This window comes from Emydura macquarii, unplaced genomic scaffold (genome assembly GCF_026122565.2).
Source record: "Emydura macquarii macquarii isolate MOO-44397 ecotype Brisbane River unplaced genomic scaffold, CSIRO-AGI_Emac_v2 contig_1027, whole genome shotgun sequence".
Classification (NCBI taxonomy): domain Eukaryota; kingdom Metazoa; phylum Chordata; order Testudines; family Chelidae; genus Emydura; species Emydura macquarii.
In genome coordinates, this window is record NW_027131164.1 from 18,024,722 (window position 1) to 18,041,801 (window position 17,080).

Below are 17,080 nucleotides of genomic sequence, written 5' to 3' on the forward strand. Positions count from 1 at the left end.
AGGATAATTAGGCCAATGAATCACCAGTCTGCTAGGTTATTTTCCACACTAGTCTTTTTTTTTTTTTTTTTTTTTTTGCAAATGCTTCTAATTTATGTAGCTCCACTCTGGGCCCAGTCCCGCTGCCAGGGAAAGGCAATGGGGTGGTTTGGATACCTGGTAGCGGGACTGGGCCTTTTCTTTGCGCCAGCGCTAAATCCGAACCAGAATATGAGATTTTTTTTTTTTTTTTTTTGGCCAGGTGCAAACGTTTTCAAGTCGTTGCAAGGTTTGTAAACATCTGTCATGGGGTAGGTGGCTCACCGTCATGCTAATGCTGGCCGTAGAGCGCGTGGATAAGATAAGGTGGGCTGTCAACACGTGGCATAGGAAAGAGGACCTGTTTTTTGTTTGGGGGGGTTGTCCCCCCCCGGACGTTACTGTAAAATTCTGAACCCCAAGGAAAAGGTGACCTCAGAGGAAGCACATGCAGCCTCTTTTTTGTGACCACAGGTTTTGCAGGTGTTTTTAAATTATTATTTTTAAGGGTGGATTAGCTTGGTTACCCTCCCCCTCCCTTTATAAGGCAAACAAACATGGTAGGATTGGCTTTCCCTCACAGAGGTCAGAAGGGGCTTTTTCTCCTTGAGGAGCGGTTTCTGCTGCTTTCGGAATAGCTTTCGCTGGCGCGGCGTCTGTCCCTGGGTTTCACCCCTGCATTGCTCACGCGTTCCCAGTGCGTTCCCTGCGGGTGCTGCCACGGTGTGCCTGTTCTCGGCGTTGGCGTCACGAGGAGTCCTGGGAGCATAGGTAGATGTAATCAGAGATGACAGAGAAAAATTACAGAAAATACAGAGGAGTGTGTGTGTGTGTCTCCGTGTGTGTGTGTGTGTGTGTGTGTGTGTGTGTGTGTGTGTGTGTGTTGGGAGAGGGAGACACACACACACACAAATCCTTTTTGCTGCATGGGGAAACACTCCATTTTCCCAATTACAGCGAGGGTTCTGCTTTTGCTAGCACGGTCCTCAGCCTGTTTGCGGGTCTGTTAACCCCTTTGACGGGGGAGGGTTGGTAGAGGAGTTTGTCAGCAGCACGGTGGCTGTGCTGGCTCAAGATGCTAAGGGCTACTACGCAGTCAGGCTTTTCTTCACTCCAGACTACAGCGTGATTTCTGGCAATGCTAGATGGGAAGGGAATTGTAACCTCTGTAGTAACCAATATGTCTGGTCTCAACACGTCAGCCAACAGACTCAGGCTTTAGAGGGATTACCTCTGAGGGCTGGGAGAGAGAGAGAGAGAGAGGGAAAAAAAGGTGTTTCTTGCGATTTACCACTTTTGTGTCAGTCTCTGCTGCTGAACGAGTGGTCAGCATTGTCTCCCTCTGCAAGCCTCTGCAGTGGTTTATCAGCTGCGGTGCTGCTTTCGCAGAGGAGAGAGCATCACTGCAGACAGCAAACTAACAGAGTGGAGGAAGCAGGGGGACTGCAGTGAATGCTCTGGTAATAAAGAGGGCAACTGGGTGCGCCCGTTCATACAAAAATAGCTGCTTTGCAGAAATTGAATTTGGAGGAGGGTTTTCTTGCCTGGTAGCTGCTAACCATTTCTTACTTCTCTGTCTCTTGGAGGGAAGCCTAGGCTCTCAACGGCTAGACTTGCATCCAAGCCCCTTAGTGCGTTGGAAGTGGGAGGCAGTTTCCTTCTGGTCATTTGGTTAATACGAACATTTGGGGTGACGTTGTGTAAAGATAGCTGGAGTTGTAGTTTGGTCACCCGGTTACTAAAATGGCATGTTTGGGGACTGGGGGGGGAGGGGGTCAGATGTCAAACGAGCCCCATTCAGGGGGGCTGCCCCATATTTCGAGCGTTCTGGGGAAGAAGTGTTCTCAAGTCAGACGCTCCCTATGGTAAAGCTTATTACAGTGCGGGGGGAGGGGATGAGGGCTGGAAAGGGCTTTGTCAGGACAGTGTGTTCTAAGGGGGCGGAGTGTACTAATTTGAGTGTCCTGTGAGTGAAAAAAAAGACCCTTTCCTTGATAATACACAGCTCATTTACTAGGCTGAGCAGCCAGAGCCACGAGATCAACCTGCTTTTGCTGGCAAAATGTTGGTGAAAGCCACATGCAAATGCAAATCTTTTGTGAATGAGGTCTTGTTTAGATTGGGTCTCTTTGTCAAATAAACGTTTCCTGACCCAAGTTTATATTCGTGGTAGAAGCTTGGTAATCTTTTCAGCTGGGAATAGTTTATTTCCTTTGTTTTAACAGAGAGAATGTGATGCTAGCTGCTAAAATAAACGAGGCTTCCGAAATCTCTTTGGGTTAACGCTATACACACTGGAAGGTTATTTCAGTGGCAAGCAAATAACGATATTCATTTCAAAACAATAAGCATTTTAAAGTGTACAGCTCTGCTGAAGTTTCAAAGATTTCTTTTATCCAAGCTCCATTTTTACCATTGGATCAGTGCTAGGGGAGGTATTTTTAGATGTATCACCTACTCCGTGTCTGTTAACAGCCTGACTGGTATTTTCTGTTCCCATCTATTACATTAAATACAGCACTGCCCATGATACACATTCTGCTCCAGAGATTTAGGGGCCTGTGGGTACAATGCAGGAAACATTACAGTGGATAACCCCAATCTTGTCTGATTATTGCAAGCCTAATAAACAGGAGAGTTAAAAAATTATTAGTTTAGTTTAATTATTAGTCCAACAATAGCTGAAAAAAAATCTTGCTCAGCGGTGGAGTTCCCTCCCCCCGTATTGGGATTTGGGAAAATGGATATGTTTTGTATTGCTTAAAGGATGCAGACTGAGACAGGGTAAGTCAGCAATATGCTACTGATGTTATTCTGCTGCAGTAATGTGGTCTCTAAGGGAACTTGTGCTTGATGCATACTACACAGCCTAGGCTTTCTGTAGCCCATCGCCTGTCTGTCTGCTGCTTTTAAATGGAGGTTACAGCTGATCCATCAGCCTCAGTGCTGCACGCATGCCCATCTTTTTTGCATCGTTTAGTGGTGTCAATTTATTAATTTCCAGCTTCTACTTCAGGCCCGTTGGCTTCCTGTCTAAAAGCATTATTACTTTTGTCCATGTGGCAAAATAATTAGCATACAGATGAGAAGTGATCCTGTCTCTGAGCCTCGGTAGCAAGAGAAGATGTGCAGTGAAAAGTTGATTGGATGAATGGAGAACAAATGGTGGGCGTTCAAAAGCATTAGAAGAGTTTTGTTGTCGTGGAGCAGGTTTGTCAATTTTCTGGGTGAATCTCTTAAGATGGAAGGCAGGGTGGCTGGTGCTGAAATGATTGCCTGACAGACTGTGGCCTAGTTTAAAGTGCAGAATTGGACTGCATGCATAGAAAATTCATTTGGACTACTTTGTTTTGCAATTCTTCAGCTTTCCCTTTGATATTCCCTCCAGGTAAATATGTCCTTTTGTCACTGTTATTGTTTTCAGATCACTTTGCTGTTCAGAAAGTGAAGGAAAGTTCAACTCTCTGGATAGGAACAAAAGAACAGCCAGTTTACTGTACTTTTTTTGCTAAGCTGCTCAACATATTTTCATATGCAGAGATCTGGAGATTATCTGAACTGCTCAGGGCAAGATCTTGCTCTCTTTCTCTCTCTGATGTTAATGGGGAGTTTTGCCATTTATTTCAATGAGAGCAGGATCGAGTCCTTCGTGATTATTGTTTTCTGAAATTTGCAGCAGCCATTATTAAATGTATTTAATATTTGCTACAGCAATGTAGCCAGAGCAGTAACATTAGTAAATGCTATTTCAATTAAAGCCCAGAAGTATTTAGTTCTGAGTGATATGTATTTTCCTGGTTGGAATAAGATTGTAGTTTATTTACCAGCCAACTCACTTGTGGTTCTAAAAACCCAAACATAAGTTACAGATCTGCATATTGCTAGTGGGGGAAAAAAGTATGATTTCTGTATTGCTGGGAGAGGTTCTTTCTTGAAGAGCAAGCTGAAAACAAAAACAAGGAAATAAATTAAATAAATAAAACAGCTTTTTTCATTACATGAAATCCTGCCAGAGAATAACACTGAACATGAATAGAATTCTAGTTTTCTAATAGACAATCCATTGACATACATTTCTTATATAATTCTAATGCTGTATATACTAAACATGGAGTGTTTTAATATTTGGCTGCATTTTCTTCTCTCTGTATATATATAGGCAGATAGACCTATTTAGGAATAGTTTTATCCTATTTTAAGGGTTCACAATCACCTTAAAATGGAGATTTTCTTTTTAACTGACCTAATTTTTTAACTGCTGTTAAAGTTGGGATTAGGTAGTAATTATATCCTTTCATTTTCTTTACATAGCTTTGTCACCATTGCAAATCAGTTAAAGAGTGATTGACTTTAATTTTAGAGGTTTGTATTTTAAGGAGTCCTCTTTAATTATTTTGCTTTGGAGAACAAAAGTGCATATTTTCAAAGGGAATATAGCTTATTATCTTTTTGGCATTCCATACTTGTGTAGTAGTTTATTTTCATAAAATACCAAACAAGCAGAATAAGTCTTCATCATGCCAAAAGCTCCAAACAAAACATGTTGGAATAAACTATAATCTCTTAACCATCAGTTTGTAGTTACTTTTGAGCATTTCATAGTGGTGTTCAAGTTTTGAATGCTTAGCTTAAACTTGGTTGTTAAGGTGAAGACAAGTAGTCTGTGGATTATATAAGTGTGTAGTTGTATACATTTTAAAAAATTAAAAAAGCTTACATTGAATTGCAAAATAAAATTCTAAACATCAGAAAATCAAAGAAAGGTAAAGCTACATACAAAAAATGGGATCTTTAATTGGAAAAAAGTCATGTTTCTATTGCTGTATTTAAAAAAAAAAATTATTCAGTTATCAACTGAAACAAAGAAAAGAAATAACAGTTACAATTGACAGATCCAAAATTCAGTACATTTTAAGCTAATATGAAGGTATGAATTGATTTTCTGTTTAATGTATACCTTAAACTTTCTGGAGGATGAAATATTAAATTATTTGCATTTCAACCTAGCAGCATGAACTGGCAACACAAGGAGAATAGTTTGGTTTAGTATTTTCATCTGCAGTGGTTTCTTTGTCTTAGTCTGTACTATTCAGGTATATTCCTACATTTTTAAAGGGGCCCAGATTGTATCACAATAGTTTTTTGTTCATAGGATGGCTTTCCTCTTCTACTCTGCATTACTGCAGACTTTATGCATTGTAGAATTGAACTACAGTATGTTCGGATATAAAGACAAATAAAAGAGGAAGAGAGATTTAAAATATATTTACTGGTTTATTATTTCTCTGGATTAGTTTTTTTTTTTCTCTTTACTTTTAGTTTCATTTCATTTTAATGGTGAAGAGCTGAATATAAAAAAGGAACTATTTTAGTCAAATGCAAACATTATTAGCAAAAATATCTAAAATATTGGTTCAGGTGTTGAAACTTTGCTAGATGAATGGCGGAAAATACTATTCTGAATACCGTTTTTGTTTTTGTGGAGCAATCATGCTATACATCAAGGCAGTGAAAATACTGAATTGTTATAGTTCACATCCATCAGCATTTCCATGAGTAATATGCATGCAAATTATTTTTTATAATATACAATATGAGCATATTTTAAAAATTAAGTTTTTCTATGTCAGCACCTATTTCTTGATGAACTCTGAGTACTGTAATTATTCTATTGGAAGTCTCAGTGGTGGCAGAATAGTGTTTCAACATTTTTGTACCACTGAACATTATTGTGGAAATGTTGCATGTTATTTCATTTGATCTGACCTAGATTAATGTTTGCATCATATAGGTCAACTTTGAATGCAGTTGTGAAGCTCTTGATAGTATAATGCAAGAAAACTTCATGGCTTTAAATTGCTTGCTGACTTTCTCATCCCAGAAGTGATGAGAAGGCCTAATGATATTAATACAGCTGGTTTAAATACCTGTAGAAGGGCACCCAGATTTTTATGCAGTGAATCAGCATTCAGCCCATGTGTTGCACAGTTCTCTAAATAAAGCATGCGTTAGGTCAATAAGTCATGAGGAAAGCAAATATATTTAGTATACTGATAAAGATTTTTCCCTATAGAATTTCTACAACATCTTGCTTTGATTAGAATCATCATGACTATCTCACTTGGAGTGAGAGCAGCAAATTTTAATGACAATGAACTTGTGTGTGTGTGTGGGGGGGAATCCTTAAATGGGCTCAGACAGTGGGCCATGAAAGCAATAAGCATTGTTATAAATTTGGGAGTTTTTAATCTGATCAGATCTCAGATCAGATTTGCTGTGGATATACTAGTTCCCTACATTTACACTGAAGCTGCAAGCACAGTCATCACGTAACAATACTAGCCAACCTGGTTGTGGAAGTAATCAAGGCTGCAGGGCACCCCATAGAGAGCCATCAAATCAAGTCTGCTATGGAGCTGTCTGGTAGATTGTGAACATTCAGAAATCAATGTTGCATCTGCCAGTAGACCCTTTGGTTCACTGAAACTCCCACCTGCCTAATGCATCTGGGCAATTGGTTTCAGAAACCAGTTTCTTTCAGGATAAATTTAATACATCTTGAGGGTTAGGCATAAGGCAATTGATTATAGCTGTGCATCAGGAAAACTCATAAACATCTGTAAGATCACAGATTTTCAACCAACCCTGCACTGGGGGCTGTTATTTGTGAAATATTTGAAGCCTACATTTCTCATACTTCATGCCAGCATGGCATTTTTTTAATTAGGAAGTTGATTAAAAAGGGCATGGTATACTATGGATACATGTTCATCTGGCAAGACTCCAGCTGTTTCAAAGTCTGGGTCTGTGGAAAGTGCTGCTGATCACCAGTTGCAGTGGTGGGGAGAATCAGTGTAAAGCTATGGATTTTTAAAACATTACTTGCGTGATAGGTTCTGAGAAAGCTGTTCTTTTGTTCTCACCGGAATTAAATCAAAAGAGAGACTCCCATTTACTTCAATGAGTTTGGATCAGGCGCTTATAAATACAGTAAGACTTTGGGCTAAATACCTCTGTGTTATTACACCAATGATGGATGTAGTCCTTTATATTTAAGACCTGACAATATACCACAATTTCCTGTGTGTTGTGGCTAATTAGGCTTTTTGAGGGTAGAATGTACAGGCAAATACAATAGATATAGTAATTTAGATGATCCTTCAGACTGATCAATGAATGGTCTATGTTTTCATTGGTCTCTGCTATAGGAATATCTATACATACTATCGCACATTTCACAAAGACTGGGAGAAATGGAGGTATTTACTTGAAAGATGGCCTGTTTTTATATGGTCTGTGAATGGCTTGCTTTATTTTTCCAAGGGAAATTCCCTTTTCTCCTATTCTCTCTGGTCAGGACAGGAGTATATTACCAAGGGAATAAAATTTTATGCCTAATTTTAGTGTTCTTCTGCCTAATGTGGTGTGCCATGTAATGTGGTGTGCCTAATAAGTGCCATGTTACAGTATTTAACCCTGTCCATCTTTGTCACTTCATGAGCATTTGCTCAGTCCAAAAAAACAAAACCAAACAAAAGTCCCCACAATGCAGTAAGAAAAGACATCTCAGATTTGCTACTTGGATAAACTATGGAGAGTGATCTCTCTTTCACTCAGAACAAATGCTCTGGGAATCCTTTGTGCTGCAGCAGAGACTCATGCTTAAGGATCAGGGAATACCTTTTAAAGGGTTTCCCCTGCCCTCTTGTGCTGCTGACTGCCATTGGCTCATCCCTTTAATTCTTATCTCCTTCCCCAGAATAAGTAACTAAATCAAATGTCTTAATTTTCTAAATTTAAGAATAGCTTATGTTCAGTTCAGCTGCTAAATAGGGAGACTTGTTCCAACAAGATAGTTTCAGAGATGCTGAGTTATTCCTCCATTGCCAAAAGGAGTAAAAGGCCCAAGTTTTGGATGGGAAGCTGTATGTGTTGCAAGGCTGTACATTGATGCCATGGCACAAGTACAGCTTTAGAGAGTGATCATGATATGAAACTGCTTTTGGAGAGAACTTGTATAGTTTTTAGAAGGAATATACTAAGTAAAATACTTCAAAAATATTTTAGAAACCATATTGATGAGTACAGGGCAAGGTATGTTGTATGAGTATTTTTATAACTCTTGACATGTTTGTGGAAGCTATTGGCTATTATGGTGTTGAGTGTAGTATTTTTGGTGTGCCTTGGTTATACAGCTTATAGTGACTGATAGAAAACCTCTTGACTATGTGTGTGCAGACAGAAGGGCCTGGCTTATCCCTGCTCATCTATGACATTTGTGTGTGACATAAACAGCATTGCCACCATGTAGTTAAGTAGGCTAATAGAATCTGTCTGTCTGTGCTGTCACCAGTTGAAAGTAAATTATATAAAAAAGACAAATGCAGAAGCTTCCTTGTATATCAGAGCATTTAGATGACTATATGTTACCTTAATATTGAAATAAACCCAACCCAATTTACCTGATAATTCCAGATTTCAGAATGTAAAGATTAACACTGAGTAAGGAACTTTGATACAACTGTAGCTCTGTATTCAAACTTTGGCAATGACTAAAATTGATTTAGTGTTTCAATTAGTACTTAAACATATATTTAACAGTTACTTGCCTGTTTGAACATCAAAAAGCTAAATCAATAGTAACTGATCTAAGAGGAGTTTGTCAGACATGAAATTTAGAATAAGGAGACACTTCTATCTGCAAAGCCGTATTAACAGAATTAAGGTCCCAACCCAGCTCCTGTTAAAGTCAATGAGAGTTTTGTCATTGACTTTAGTGGGAACAAAACCACAATCCTCCATTGTTTAAATTGATTATAGCATCACAAATGTATATTATAGAATTCAAACTCTGAAACGTGATTACTTTACCTATGGTTTATCAATTGCATTGTGAAGAATCAGATGCCGTCGCTGGTTTGTCAGTTTGTCCAAAAGTCTGAATAATTCTATTGAATTTGAAGTTTCATTAGTGAAATATTTTTTCTGATAAACCATTAACATGGTTTTCGTAAGTTTAAAAACAATCTTTCCCCGTGAGATTTCAACACTCCTAATGCAAGCCAAGAAATGCTCTTCTGTCCTCTCCAGAGGCAAGTTATTGCACCTGTTTACAAATAGACTGAACTACTAATGATCAAAACAGTGTTATATTGAAAGGGTTAGTGTATCTGTATCAATAAATCAGCTTTTAATATCAGCAAGTAACTTTTGGTCCTTACTAAACATTTGATAAGTGATAGCTGTTGAAGACTTCATGACAATTTCCTGATCATGGTTAGGACCTTATCTTGCTAACTCATTCACCAGTGCTACCAAACTCTCCCCCATGGCCTCATACAGCTTTTAAACTGTGTGCAGAAGTTCTATTGACGTAATTAGCGAATCAGTATGCAAATCAAGAGTGTTGGACTGCTCTAAGTAAATAAACAGTCATATGGTACGTTCTGCAGGTGCATCAGCACAGACATGGATGTAGCAATGCATACCTCCTGGCAGATTTGAGAGGAGACCCCACAGTTATTTCACAAAATATGTATATGTCATAATAACATTAATAATAACAGATATCTGCTGGATATGTGGAGAGAATTCTTACTGTTTCAAAGAATTAGTCAGCTGTTCATAGACAGTAAAAATGATTATCCTCTAAATGGACTAAGGCCCTGATTCTGAAAACAATTATGCATGTGGGTAGTCCCATTGAATTTAATAGGACTACTGACGTTTATAGTTAAGCATGTCTGCAAGTGTTTGCAGGATTGGGACCTAAGTGCTTGAGCCAGACACATTGTTACACCTCCCACCACCTCCAACTCACTCATGGACTCCCCAAAAATGAGTTGCAGGTAGCTTGGGCTGGAATAAGACAGATACCAATGGTACCAGTGACTTTAAATTCTTCAGTTCGTATTAGCTCTACTTCTGCTCTGGCTGTTGGGTTTTGAATAATTCCTCTTCAATAGAGGACCAAGGAGTAGGACAATGTGTCTTTGACGGTCTTCAGCAGTATAAGTGTTTTTTTTTTTTTTTTTTTCCAGAATGACAACCATCAACGTGATGGCTTCAATGCAATAACTGTGATTGCGATTTAGATAGGTGAAGGGGTTCTTGGTTTGCCACTGCTTTTTACCGTATTACAGAGGCAGAAAATAGTTTTGGATGCATTTTACTGCTTTAAAACAAGGTGTACATATCAGCTAGTGATCTTATCTTTTGGGGTGCTTTTCCATTACAAATGGCTTTACACGTGGGCAATTAGCATACTTCTTTTGGTTTGATCCTGATTTTTCTCCCTTTCTCTCCCTTTTTAGGCCCCGGTAGCATATTCCTATTTCAGCATGTCCTTTCTGAGGCACAGCCCAGGATATATTCTGGAAATTCATGGTGGCCCTGGAAGAGGTCTGCAAGTGCTGCTACCAACAGCATTTCTAACACATGCTGCTAACTATTCTTTTCCTTTTAACAGTTTCTTTGGCCAGCTGGGAAAGGCTGGGAGGAAGAGAGATATAGACAGGCTGCCCTTGGTGGTGTTAAATGGCATGACTTTATTTCTCAGATTGGTGACAAGCACTAACACTTTTCTTCTGGATGTGTTTTCTGATTGGCAGTACCACATGGGCACTGGCCTTAGAAACAAAATAGTAGCAGAGGTGTTAGCATAAGTCGTCTTACTAAAGTTTGCCTGATGAACCAAGAAAACCTGCTGAGCAGAGTGGTGGTTGAGACCATTCACTTTCTGCTTTATGATTCCTCCCATTTGCTTAGTTTTCTTTGAGTCTGAGGTCCTGAGTCTCCCTTACAATGTGCCTTGTGTAGTCATCTGCACCAGTGGAAAGTGAGTGTGAAATGATACTAAACCAGAATGGCAATACTTTGCACCCACTTTGCCCTAGTGTAACGACACCAAGTGCAGGGCAACTGAATATCAGGCTCTTAGTGACTTTTTTTTCTTTTCTTTACAGACCAGTAGCAGTCTGGGGCATGTGATTTTGCTGAAGTTTAGATCATAAACACTAGATAAAAACATAAATAATATAATGCTTTCTACTTCTTGTGTTTTGCATCTGAAGATCTCAAAGTGCTGCATGAATATGTATTAATTAACTAAGACTCACAATACCCCACTGGGGTAGTTTATATAGTTTCTACTCTTTTTCAGATAGATGAACTATAGCACAGTGAGGGGCAGGGGTGGATTTACTACAGTGATGGAAAACCCCTTCTGTCACTGTAGGAAGTGCGTACACTACAGTGCTACAGTGGTGGAGTGCAGTGCGTCACTCAGCTATGCTGCTGTCGAGCTTGTAGTATAAACATCATAACCTGAGAGCTCTCATAGCAAGCTGTAAAGTTGTAGGGTACTTAAGAGATACAAATTAGTCACTATTTCTTTTCTTTTCTTTTTTTGCGCAGCAATGAGGATTTTGCAGAGAGCGCATCTTGTGTCATTGCACTGAAATTACATATACAATGTTACTTTATAAGGAAATTGAGCATCTTCATGTGCTCAGCTCTGTACACGCACGAGTCTTGCTTCAAGGTGCAAATGGACCCAACCATATTGATACTTATACCCACACATAGTCCCACTGTAATGAGAGAAGCTATGTGCAGGTTCAAGGTCATCACAGGCAGATTACTTTGTAGGATCTGACCTATATTAGATGGACAATGTGGATACATCAGGCACTGGAATGCTAGGTGATATTCAAAACTCATAGTGTGTAGATATCACCTTTCTTTAAAGTGTAACACACTTGAGGTTGCAGAACTCCAGGACTAAAATAATTTGAAGGAGGAAATAATTGACAAGAAGGTGGAATTTTGTTGCATAAAGAGTAACAAGGCAAATATAGAAAGATAAAAAATGTGATCAGAAGGGTGTAATTTTAGAGTCCAATATCTTACAAGTATGCCACTTTACCCAATCAATACAGATGTTTCAGTAAACCTTTCCTGTATCAGGATCTAGAATTAAAAAGTCATGATCCCTGAACTTGCCCAATAAAGCCCTGAACACCACCTGTAGTGGTTCCTTAACAAATAGGGAACCACATTTAAATATGAATGATCCAACTGGACTGGTTTCTAACATGGGTTGGCTCAACATTGGTGACAGGGCCAAACTGTGTTAGAGCTGAGTTAAAACCTGACTTGAGCCTACATATGGGCAGATTGGTCTTGGCTAAGATAGTTGGACAACACATATCAGAAACCAGAACTGATTTTAAAGCAGGTTCCCTAACACTAAATAAGGCCTAGGACCAGATCCTCAGCTGGAATAAACTAATACGTTGACATAGTTCCACAGACTTCACCTCTGGTATAGGTAGTTTTCTTGTCGCTCTTCAAAATAGCCCTAAAGGAGCAAAAATTTTTAGGTAAAACACAGCTCTGGTCCCTTTAACAGAAGTATTCTAGTATTTACCATACCCCTTTTCTCTTATTCTTAAAAAATCATCTGGAGAGGGAAGTTTCATCTTTTCTATGGTATCTCATTCCTACTGCACTGAAAATATATTGCAGGAATCAGTCTTGAACTGGCAGGAAGATATTTTGGTTGGCTTCATTGGTCTCTTCCCTCTTAAACTTCTTTCATGGAATCATAGAAGTTAACATATAAGGAGTCAATATGAAAAAAGGTGTGAAACCAAGAGAGGGATGGGACAAACTGAGCAACTGGGGAGCGCAGTAAGTCTACCTTGGAAACTGCCCAATTTAAAAAAAGAAAAAAACCCGTTTTATCTTATTTGTATTAAGGGGAATGCAAGTTTGTTATCATTCACGGTATGATGTTGTAGGGCAGGTTAATTCTCGTGCCTCACTATCAAAACATCATGCAATACTTCTTACTACTTTCCTTTTTATTGTTATGGGTAGATGCTGAGAATTCAGAGAATCAAGTTGTAGAGTCTATACAAAGCTGGCTCATAGAAAAAGAAAATGTAAACAGTATGGTGCTGCTTGATTTGCTGTGTGATGTGTACAGATAGGTTCACTGCACTGTAGAGAGACACAATACTCGATTTAGACACAGCTAGAGAAGATTAAGGGCCAAATTCTTCTCTCTGTAACACCAATGTAAACCCAGACTGTCCACATGGATATCGGTGGGGTTTCTCTGGATATGCACTGGTGTTACTGAGAGAAGAATTTCACCCTAAGTGTGGTTTGTCAACTCTTGAGGAACTGTATTGTACTCTAGCAGAAGGCTGGGCATGAAGGTAGAATAGAGATATGATGATATAACAGGGTTGCCAACCTTTCATTTTAGTTTTTTCAGACATGAAGATCTGAAGTTGATTTTTTTTTTTGCTGACATGGTAAACTTTTTACTGACCTCACTACAAGTACCATAAACAATACAATAATGTCATAAAAATGTGTACTCGCTCACAATATTCCGTACACAGGAATTTGGAATTACGCAATTGTTTTAGCTACAGTTAATTGATCAATCGGGTTCTTTGGGCATGTGCAGTAATAGAAAACAGGAAATTGATAAAGTCATGAGTCAGTGAAGTTTTATGATACAAGAAGTGATTCTGAACGATGACAATCAATATCAAAATACAATGTTTTATTTCTACCCAATTTTATGGACATTTTCATTTATTTACGGATTTACTAACAGTGTTAAAATTGTACATTTTTTTACTGACTGCCTCTAAATTTACAGACGGTTGGCAACCCTGGTATATCTCAAGATCAAATAAAAGAAAAAAACAAGTTTGTATATTTGTTTGGAAGAGATTTTATGTTTTGGAAACTAAAAATTTGGAACCTCCTTAAAAAGACAAAGCCTCTTTCACACAATCCCCAAAACAACCTTTCAAACAACTTTCCCATTTTTTTCTTTCATACTTTCTTACATTAAATGTGATTTAGCAGTTTATCCCCTTTCTTTGCACATTTAAAATTTAAAAATTATTTTTCACCCATGGCATCTCTCTCACATTCAGAGCCAAAATGAAATAGTTCTCCGCAATGCTGGGAAAAAATAAAGAAGTAAGATCACATGGGACAGAGAGAGGTTGGCTCAGTGAAAAAATCCCCTCCCCCTATCATATCTATAAGGCTACGTGTTCACTGACAAAAAAGGGGGTGGTGTTCGTTTTCTTGCTGTAAAAACATAGTGGAAACAAGGCACTTTAGGGTAAATTTAAAAATCTGTGGCACCAAGTCTGAGCCCAGGTCATGGGGCTCAGGCAGTGGGGCTAAAAATTACAGTGTAGTCACTCAGGCTTGGGCTGGCGCCCAGGCTCTGAGACCCTCCCCACTTCAAGGGGTTTCAGAGTGCATGCTCCAGCCTGAGCCTGAACATCTATACTGTAATTTTTTTGCCCTGCAGCCCAAGCCAGCTGACCTGAGCCAAACGTGGCCATGCCATGGGTCTCTTATTACAGTGTAAGGTTATTACATAACCTTAGTTTTACTGCGAGGTTAACCACAGGAAGCCGCATAGTGTTGAGCTTGCCTAGTAACCTCATGGTAAACACCACAAGTACTTTGTCTCCAGGTAGGATTTTACAGTATGATAACTATCATGCGTTAGTTATCTTGCTATTAAAAACAAAAACAAAAAAACCCACCTACCTTTGTTTCAGTGAAGACAAAGCCTGAACCAGTTTAGACTAGCCAGGTCCAGTCACCTCTCATGCTAGTTTTACCCTGGTGTAATTTTGCTGAAATCAATGGCATTAATCATGATTCACACTGATGCCTGTGAGAGGAGAAGCAGGCCCATTGACTATGTCAGTTACAGCAGCTTTGAGTGCTGCTAGGTGAGGCACAGGCACTTGTCATTTGCTTTGTATGCAAGTGGGCAGGTTTATCTGTGTTTGGAATTACTGAATAGGAGGTCTTCCAAAACCAGTTCAGCCTATCTGTTATGCAGTGTGTCTTATATTCAGGGGCCTGCGTACTCTGCAGCACATTGGACTTAGTTTCTGTGATAATACTCTTCATTTCTACTGTACATGAGTGGCAACCTAAGAGTTCTACAGCAGCACTAGCTGATTATAAAATAATTCCCTAGAATATATTTACCAAAATAAATTAAAAAAATATAATACATTCATTGAAATAAAAGTGTAGGAGTATGCCACTTGACCTCTATAGGCTGCAAAAAGCTGGTATTGTGTGCTCATTCTTGGGATATGAAGTGAAAATGTTGGCTTTTTGCACCCCGTACATCAGATTTGAGCAGAGGCAGAAGAAAACACCATTGGAAAGAATACGTGGATATTTGGTTATCCATATAGACAAGTGAAAATAATTTGAAATTAAAAAAATCCCTTAATCAGGAAAATTTCTGGCAATGAGTTTTAAAAGAAAAATGGGGACGCACATTCAGGAAAGGAAAAATCTAAGTCATGATAGGGGGCAACTTCCGAGAAATGTGAACATTTTTAAAAACCAAGGAAAGTTTGGAGAAATTATTGTTACAAGGCTACAAATCAAATTCAACCCAAAATAAACACAACATTTATACAATAGAAACACCTCACTCAAAAGTTAAAGGTAGGCTTGGCAGAATTTGGTTTTTATTGTTTTATCTTTTGAACAGATAATAACATTGTTTATTTTAAAGTTTTTTTTATCGTTATCGTTTTTAATTTTTTCACAGCTGTGGGAAATTATGGGGGATGGTCAGACAATGACAGTAGTTGAGATTCAAAAAGTTAAAGCTTTATAATTGTTAAAACACAAATTGTTAACTTTGCATGTCAAAATACACAAAGTAAATATCCTGAAATCAAACTGTAATAAATTCTCAAGCAGCATTTTTCTTTCTTTGCCTATCTGTAAATTTTATTATTGATGGAAATATGTTTTGGTCAGTTTATGTGTGTACCATGAAATTGACATTTACCAACATTTACCAATAAAAATTGAAATCTTCCAAGTCTAGTTAAAGGTAATAGCTAAGGTTCCAAACCAGCAAAACCTAAAATATGTGCATAGTTTTTACCCTGTTAGTGGTCCAATTCAAGTCAATTTTCAAATTAAGTCCTTTCTCAAAGCTTATTTGAAGTCATTGGGGCTTATTTCTTACTTAAGATTTATATTGTGGTAGAGCTTAGAGACATCAGCCAAGTCAGAGCCCCATTGAGCTTGGCCTTGTGCAAATGTAGTAAATGACACTCCCTGTCCCAAAGAGCTTACAGTATAAAAGACAAGATATAATAGCTGGATGAGATAAACAAGTGGATGGAGGTGTGGATAGGAGGACAGGGTAACGAAAATAATAGGACGTTTTAGCACAGACTACGCAGAGGCACAGTTCTTAGCCAATCCGTAGCAGTAATCACAGCTCACTATTGCCTAGCCACTATCAGGTGAACTACAAACATGCTTAAAGTTATGCAAGTGCTTAAGTGCTTTACTGGACTTGGTCTTGGATGCATTTAAAATAAAAAAGAGGCTCAGCTTCTGGGACAGTAACTCTGCAGTGATATGCTTTCATTAGGTCTCCTCGCTTGCTGACCGGAGCAGCAGATAGAGCATATGCAGTGAGACGGGGGATTCTGTGCCTGGTGTTTACAATTCTGTCAGATCCCAATCATAGGGTGACCAGACATTACGATGTTATTGGGACTCTCCTGATATTGGGGGCTTTGTCTTATACACACAACTGTACCCCTCACCACTGAATATAAAAGTATCCCAATTTTTCACACTTGCTATCTGATCATTCTACCCAATCATGAACTTTTCACTGAAACAGCTTGTGATAGTAAACTCTACACCCATTAGAAAGTGTTTGCAGGACTGGGCCCTTATTCTTTATATTAGTGAGGAAGGAAAGTAAGCAGTAGAATTGGTGGAGAGACAAGGAAGTTGAAATTGCTGAAAATATGAAAGCACCAAGTATTTCTGCAGCAGAAGGAGCACTTCTGTGACAGCTGAACCAAATAGTAAATCAGTAAATCATGTGGCAGATTCTGTAGCTGCACATTCGCAGCAAACAAAAGTGCCTGTTTACATTGGTGCTCTAGCAGTATACTAGAGGCAAAGACTTTCTTGGAGACGCTTGTTGTGTTCACACTACAGAATC

At 38.7% G+C, this 17,080-nt stretch overlaps 1 protein-coding gene across 1 annotated transcript in view; it reads left to right on the top strand.

Moving 5' to 3' along the window:
• Window positions 1-298: 298 nt before the first annotated feature.
• Window positions 299-17,080, top strand: part of MYT1L (myelin transcription factor 1 like) — a 352,194-nt gene continuing 335,412 nt past the window's right edge. The window contains exon 1 of the mRNA XM_067544884.1: window positions 299-345. The gene's annotated coding sequence lies outside the window, so the exon portion shown is untranslated. The remainder of the gene's footprint in view (window positions 346-17,080) is intronic.